Source organism: Aptenodytes forsteri, unplaced genomic scaffold (genome assembly GCF_000699145.1).
Source record: "Aptenodytes forsteri isolate BGI_AS27 unplaced genomic scaffold, ASM69914v1 Scaffold172, whole genome shotgun sequence".
Lineage (NCBI taxonomy): Eukaryota > Metazoa > Chordata > Aves > Sphenisciformes > Spheniscidae > Aptenodytes > Aptenodytes forsteri.
In genome coordinates, this window is record NW_008795018.1 from 3,125,699 (window position 1) to 3,133,835 (window position 8,137).

Sequence of the window (8,137 nt, forward strand, 5' to 3'; positions counted from 1 at the left end):
TTAGTATTTTGATTTTATGTTCTTTATTTATTGTCACCATTAGTAGTGTAAAATACATCTTTTTAAACATTTTTTTTCTGACAAAATATACATTTAGAAGGAAACTACTATCAGTAATAGTTTAATGCTTATTTTTTTAATCTTCTTAACATTATCTAAATGCTTCAGAGATGGAAATAACAAAAAAATTCCTAATTATTGGTGATTTTCTGCTCTTTATGGGTTCTACAAACTTTATTCCTTATTTTTTGGGGCTTGCTTTTTCTTCACTTATTTATACTTGCCACCACATATGAGTACTTTAGACAAAAAGAGCAAAGGAAGACTGATATGTTAGCTACAAGGTCAAATAAATGGGTGAAAATATATATTTTCTGATAGCTGCACAAAACACTCTTACCTTAGAACTGTTCATATGGAACTAATGGGCAAGAGTTTCTAATAGGTAAGTTCAGTACAGTTCTGTTGACTTATGTGGCTGGACACACATTAATTTTTTTACCCCATCTTTGTGGTATACAAACAGTGACGCAATATAGAGGTGCAGACACTGATAACTCAGATCTGACTCTGCATATGCCAGAGTTATTCTTGGAAGTGCTGGGAGGCTTAGTGCTCAGGCCTTTTAACCATCTTCATGTTAACCAGCTCAATTACTGTCCCACAAAAATACCTATCAGGGCCTGTCTTACATAAAACTCTGCTTGTGAGAGCAAATTAAGAAGCTCAGAGTGCTTCAAAAGGTGCACTTTATCATGGAGACCTCACTGCTCACTTCAAGGCTTCTGGATGTATGGTTGCACAGCATATACAGGTCCATCAGCTCTAGGCTTCTTCTTGCCTTTTTTATCCATTCAGTTAATAGGGCAGATTGTGTGAATTAGCTTTTCTTGGCTATGTCGAAGCCTGTCTTGACTAAAGAGAACCTGGGAGAATCAGGAGTTGGAGAGCAGAAGGAAGAGTGATTTAAAGAGGACTCAGAGGATGAGGTTTATTTTAAAGGCTGCCTTAAAAAGAATAGGTGTTAGTAATTTTCAACAAAAAAAGCCTTTCATACTTTATACACACATTCCCAAATCTTGTACCTAGTAACTTTTAAACTTGCTACGCAAAATACTTTCTCTGTTATTGTAATTTTAATCATTTTTTGTATTTATGGATTTCTCTGATAATAAGATTTAAATGGTTAACTGAATGACAAGGATTTAAGTTTCCAGTGCACTTGAAAAAATCCTGTAATAACCTCACACAGACAGTTAAAGCTGTGAAACAGGCTTTTTGATAAAAACTAGCTTGAGAATCAATGCTTTTACAAAGTCCATAAAGTCACTTTGCTCCTCTTCCCCCCAAGAGAATGATGAATGAAAAGTCCCTTTGAATTCTGTTCTTTTGTACTCCCTATCACCAATCAGCAAATGGAGGCAATCTAAATTAGCTATTCATGAACAGCTATTCCAGAATAACTATTCCTGAACAAACACATGTGAAAACATTTCTTATTCTAGAGTAGCTGTACTTTATTTCTACTTGAAATAATCTACTTTTGATCTAAATGGGAACAAATCACTCATGCTGAAATAAAGTCTATGGCTTGGACTGTTTGAAAATTGTTACTGAGCTTTACAACTTAATGGGAAACATCTTTAAACATAAACATGTTAATATTGCAATAGCTGTAGGTGGTGTATTAACCCAATAGTAAACAGATCCAAAGCAGTGAAAAGGTTCAAAGCTGGAGAGCAGTTATAGCATACACAGTTTCTAATCAATGTAAATGAGTTGAAACTGTGGTCCAGAAATGGTAGTCAGAATGTAAAAGAAAGGAAAAAAGAACAAATTTCAGCCTCTAAAACAGGGCATTTGGTTTTACACAGTTTACCAGACCCTAAATCCAGTGAAGCCAATGAACCTCTGCATAAGGAATGTCAAAGCCATATTGTTTGTTGTACAACATTAATTCAGAAAGTATTGGACCTACCGCAAGACACCTTTTTTGTCTGGCTTTTTTAATTGCAATTTCAAACAACCAAGTTGAACTAAAGCTGTTATTTTTCATGTTCACATCCAGTGCAAGCGGCTAACAAAAAGGGGCAATACTTCTTAAGTCACCCATATACCTCCAGATCAGTTATCTCTTTTTCTCCAAAGTATGTGGATTAGTATTAGAATTACACTATTGATACTTTTAAGAGAAACCATTAAAAATATTTGAACAAGAGAAATATATGAACTGTACATATTCTAGGGTGATAAAAATCAGTCAGACAGATGCCTGATTAATTAGATTTCTAAATTTCCTTTCACATTAGCTGTCTTTGTGACTAATCTATGTCCAGTTAACAACAGGAAGTCTGTGAAGTTGAGATTATTTTCTTTAAAATAAAATAAAATAATAAAAAAAGGCCTTACTTTCAGAAAACAAAATTGCTCTCATTTGCTTAACCATCCCTCTAGGTAGTCAGCTATTACTTCTAACTGTGGAACCTTATTATGTCTTGGTAATACAAATACTCATTTTCTTGATAGAGAAGTCCTCTGATTGCAACTACCAAAGCCTGCCTGTGTAGTTCAAGAGCTAGCATCACTTCATATCATCCTGCAATTTGACTTTCCTCTCAAGAAATAGCTTGGAACCTTCTAAATTACTTGAACTTTTTTATTAATATTTTAAATCATCAAAACTGTACCTGATTAAACATATCTGTTACAAAAGAGCTGTTACCTTTTGTGTTTGACCTCTCCCTGTTGTACCTTCACTTTAAAACATATCAATATATCGTAAGAGATAATAGCCCCAAGGTAGAACAACATTGGAAAGATCTATGCTTATCAAACTACAGTAAAACAAGGAAAATTAGCTAGTGCTTACATAAAAGAAATTGGATTAAGAGATTTGATATGGTCCATTTTGTTTAGAGAAAGCAGTTACTGAAAAATAAACTAAGTTAAGTTTAAAACCAGTGAAAACAAAGGCAAAGAGAGTTCCAACATAATTTAAAACAGCAGAGATTAAAAAAAAAGAACAAATCCCATAAAATTTAATGAAGTTAAGTTTTGCATTTCAAGTTGATGAAGTATTTAAGGAACATTAGAAATCTAAAGGCTCAGGGTATTCAATAAATATAATTTTTGGCCTTTCTGAAAAAATAATTTTTTGCCTTTCTGAAATTTGATCTCTGACTATTTGGTTATTTTCTTCAGTAACCTCTGTGCTAGATAGAGCTTCCAAAGAAATAATCACAATTCCTTAATGGATGTGATGAAAGAATGGGGGAATGAAATTCATTATATCAAATAGCAGGTGTTGTAATTTTCAATGAGAATGAACTACCTTTCTCCCTCAGATCCCACCACTCACTAGTATCTTTCAGAGAGTCCACAGACAGAACACAGACAGTATGCAGTGTGATAGATATCTTTTTGCCCATAAGAGGGCCACTGCTATTAATTTAGAGCTTATTACCCCTGACAGCAATGCATGTGATTAAGCTCTTCGAGACGTTTTGAGAGTAGACATAAAACTTTTTTTTGTTCCTCCAACTAGTTCTTTTACATTACTATTTTTATTAAAATTACAGTCTTTTTGCCCAAAACCTTTATGCAAGCATACTGGTTTCATTAAGGTTTTTTTAATACTTTTTTTTTTTTTCTCATAATACATGCTTTCAACAAAGTCTGAATTCTGAATTACTGGATAAGCTTTTGTGCACAATTATGCTAGAATAATTTTCTCTTGTAAGGATGGCATCCCAGTTAGTAGAGAAAAATTAATCAATAGAGAATACAGAGCAAAAGTCCTTCATGAAGTTTAGTAGCAGAACAGAGTTATTACTAGAGAGGAGAAATTTGGTTGAATAGCTGATCTTCCATAATAGGAAAAAAAAATAGTTCAATCACCTCAAAATTGCATAAATATGTAAAAAGTAGCTAGGAAAAAACTGTCCAAACAATAAGATCTAAAATGTTTTACAGGCAAAATGAAATAACCTATGTGTATGCACCTCCAGTCTTTACTTTATCCTAACAACTCAGAATTACAAAAGCCTATATAGTCCAGTGCATGACAGACATGATTGCAAAGATTACAAGGTGCCAGAGGAAAGCCTACTGGCTCCTCTTTAGGAAGACTGAGCAGGTTGCAAAAGAGAGAACAATCCGGAGAGCAGACTTCCATTCAGACCTACATCCAAGGATGTGAGGTACATGTTTCTGAGTGCTCTTCCACCACAGTAGGAGAGGGGTAGTAACTGGAGTCATCTCTCTGGCTTACTGATCTATGACATATTATAAACTCCATGGAAGTTCCTGAAGTGTTGCTGACTTGCAAGTCAAAAAAAATAATCCAGTAATTTCACTCTATTTGAATTAGTTCTCTTATCCAATTAAGTTTCATTTTTACAGTGCTTTTCTTGCCTTTAACGAAGAAAACAATTCACAACAGCAAAGAAAGAGTCTGAACTTACATCTGAGTCCTATTTCCTTCAGAATTTCTAGCTATCATGTCATTGCTGACATTTAATTTCTAGGAATAATTGGGATAAAATCTGAAAGATGTCCTGGTTTAGACCAGTTTCAGAAAAATCAGTTAATAGCAGTGCCATGGACCAATTGATATAGAGTTAGATCCATAATGAGCCTTTTTGAAAAGCTATGCTTTTCTTCTGCTGAATCTTTTTTTTTCTTTTCTTTTAAAGTAACACACAAACCCTCCCAAATTATCATACAGAACTTCCTATGCAAAACATTACTGAAAAAGTACATTTTTGTTATTCATAAAGTACCAACGCATGGTTACATGATAAGATTTTAAAAAATTATAAGAAATACATTCCCAATTTCTTTTTAGCTCCATGTGTATGCATTTTAACATTTACAAAGGTAAAGATGACAATAAATTTGGGCTTGATTTGCTGTGTTTTGATTAAAAAATCATAAAAAAGTTATTTCAGCTTGACAGAAATTAGCAACTTAAAACTCTCCAGTAGTTTATTTACTCACACATTATTCCAAAGCTAATCACATAAATGGTATAGTGTGTTTCTTGGCCAATAAAAATATCTCTTGATCTGTTTGGACTAACAAGGACATACCACAGGGTCCTTGCATAGGGACATACCCCAAGCCTTTGAGAACCAAATCAGTCTGAGTGAAAGAAGGGTGGTGCATAGCTAGTCTTCTCCATTAAATTTTATTCTGGGTTTTTCTGTCAGCAGCTCACTTAAAATAGAACTCATCAGGTTACAACTCATCTTTATACACAAAGACACAGTCTGCATTTGTGCTCTTGGTCTCTGCGCGTAGGTAACAGGGTACTCATGAGATCTTGAAAATTTTGTGCAACAACAGGAAATCAAAAGAAAATAAAAAGTTGAAACCGAAGCTGATAGGGAATGCAGTTACCAGTGTTGCACAGTACAGTTACCAGCAGGAAAAAGATTTTGTGTCAACCTAATTAGACGATAGAGTAACTATAAATCTTTGCACTGATGTATGCTTGGAAGTATAGTTCTGACTAAAAATGGAAAGTAAAGTACTTAATTTTTCAACCTTTTCATATTTAAGTGCAAATTATTAATGAATGAGAAGAACATAGGTCCATGACTTCCTCATATTTTTAAGCAGTATAGATAGGATTTGGAAAAGAAAGTGTTCAAACAAGAGATTTAAAGAATTCTTTAGCAATTTTTTTTACTACTGTCTGTAACTATAAAGAAGGCATTTGACAGAGTGGATTGTGTTTAAGTTTATGAACAACATTAGACATAATCAAATGATTATGTATAAAACAACCTATGTATGACTATTGTATTGAAATCTCTTTCAAAATTTTCTAATGTGTAGATTGGACTCCCCCCCAGCTTCCCCACCCCCCATCCCTCACGATAGGCTCTTTATTAATTTGGGATTCAGAAATAGATTTCGCTTTTAAGTGGAAAAATGAATGCAATTGATGAAGGACTTTAGGACAGGAATAAGAAAAAAGAATGATATGATAAAAAACTCTTTGTTTTTCCAGGAAAAAACAAAGAGCTTGCCATGTATTCCAGGAATGATACTGCAGTCTGTTCCAGACAGATGGATCCCTGTTGGCTAGATCAGAATTTTGATCCCTAAATATGTAAGGATGATACTGATTTTTGCGTACCACTGAATTAATTAGCAAAAATAATAAAGTATTGCTTTACTATTATCAGCAGTCATGAGGTCTTCTAAACTAAGTAAATTTCTGCAATTAATTGTATGAGATATGCAGGGAATCTCCTTAATAAACACTCAAAATTATTATGAAAGACAATATTTACCTGCTTGTATTACTGCTGTGAAACAGCATAATAAATTGGAACAGGTTGCAGTTCACTAGGTGAGGTAGACTGAAAATCCATTAGATTAATTACTTCTCATAAGTATAATTATGTTTACAGTATGCTACATTTTTAGATGTCTAATGGGCTTCAAAGAAGTGCAAGGTATAATTAAAAACTTTATCTGGGAAAGCAAATCACTAAGCTTAAAAAGAAAAATTCTTCCAGCTAAGACAGGCAACAGCAGGCTTCATTTTCCCTAATTTGTAACTGTGTTATCTAAATAAAGAGCTCATATTCTGCAAATCATAACTAACAGTGAAATCACACTATGGTTTAACAGTGAAAAATATGTGTTTGAGAAAATCTATAATCCTTTAAAATGGACAGTTTCTTAGTGGGTCTAAGCTAAGGGTGCTATTGTTGTTTATACTGAGTAAATACCCAGTTCAGCAGTTTTAGCCAACTGAAAGTGCAATGATATATGTTACTGAGTTTATATACAGTGAGCAGTCATGAAGAGTAGATAGACTTGCATTGAAGGACAAAATATAAGTTTGATTAATCCTGAAAATTTATTTAAAATAGCTTAAAATTATAAAACAGAGCTAGAAGGGAGTTTGAGAGGTCATCTAGAGAAGGAGGCTTACTCTGCCTTAAGTTTGATGTCTAAAAGTTCATAATCTGAATTACACATGCTAAACTCCCTCTGTAATGAGCAGAATAAAATATACACTCACAATGCATTATATTCTAAGAAAAAAAAAAAATCAGGTAGATAATATGTATGTATCTCTGTCTCATTAAACCTGTTTCTCCTCAGGCTGACTATCTGATGTATTTCAGATACTTAACATTAAACAAGATGGATTTCATCTCTAAAAATCATATCTTACTATACTGTTGACAAAATATGTCAAAATATTTTTTGTCATATATTTGTCTAAACTTTCCTTAAAAATGTCCATTTCTTTCTAACTTGTAATGATGGTATAATGGTTCCAGTAACCTGTTACTTTACACAAACCCATTTTGTTCCTTCAGCTCTGTCCACTGGGAAATACCATTTCAAGATTCCGGTGTACTCAGATGCAGTCACACATAAAGACTCCAAAATCTTTCTCAGAAATCCCTTTTATAATCTTTTTAGTCTCCCATTTACACTATTTTTTCATAGCATCTAATCTAACATGTCCTTAGAGTATGCAGTTCTCTACATGTTACATACCTGATAGATACATTTCACTGGATGAAGATGGAGTTCAGCTCCCTAGATCTGGATCAAGAGAGAGAGGAGCTTTGTGTACAGTGACACAGGATATTATCAGCTCTACTCCCACTTGAATTCCATCATACTTGAGGTGAAATCACCGTGGAGTCACTACCTTCATCCAGAAAAATGAGACAGGAAACAGAAAAGAAAGCCTGATTTCCAATGATGGCAGACTGTTCTAGAAGCCAATGCAGACTACTGTGTACAGATCTACATCTAAATTATGGGATCCAGAAGTACTTCCAATCTCCAGGAAAAAAGTGATTACAACAAAAGGATCCTTAGTATTTTTCAAAGGAAATTTGTTTCTCTCGGCACACTTTCTTTTCCATCCCCAGTCTCTTTACACTGGTTTCTACCAGAAGAAATGAGAAAGGCAAAAGCCCAGCCCCTGAGCTGGGGACAGCGAGCAGGATGAACCCCCCATAATCCAAGAGGAAAGAGGAGAAGGAGAATCTCCATCCTTTATTGGATGTGGGGGGGAACATTGTCACCGAGCGAGAGGAAAAGGCTGAGGTACTCAATGCCTTCTTTGCCTCAGTCTTTAACAGGCAGACCAGTT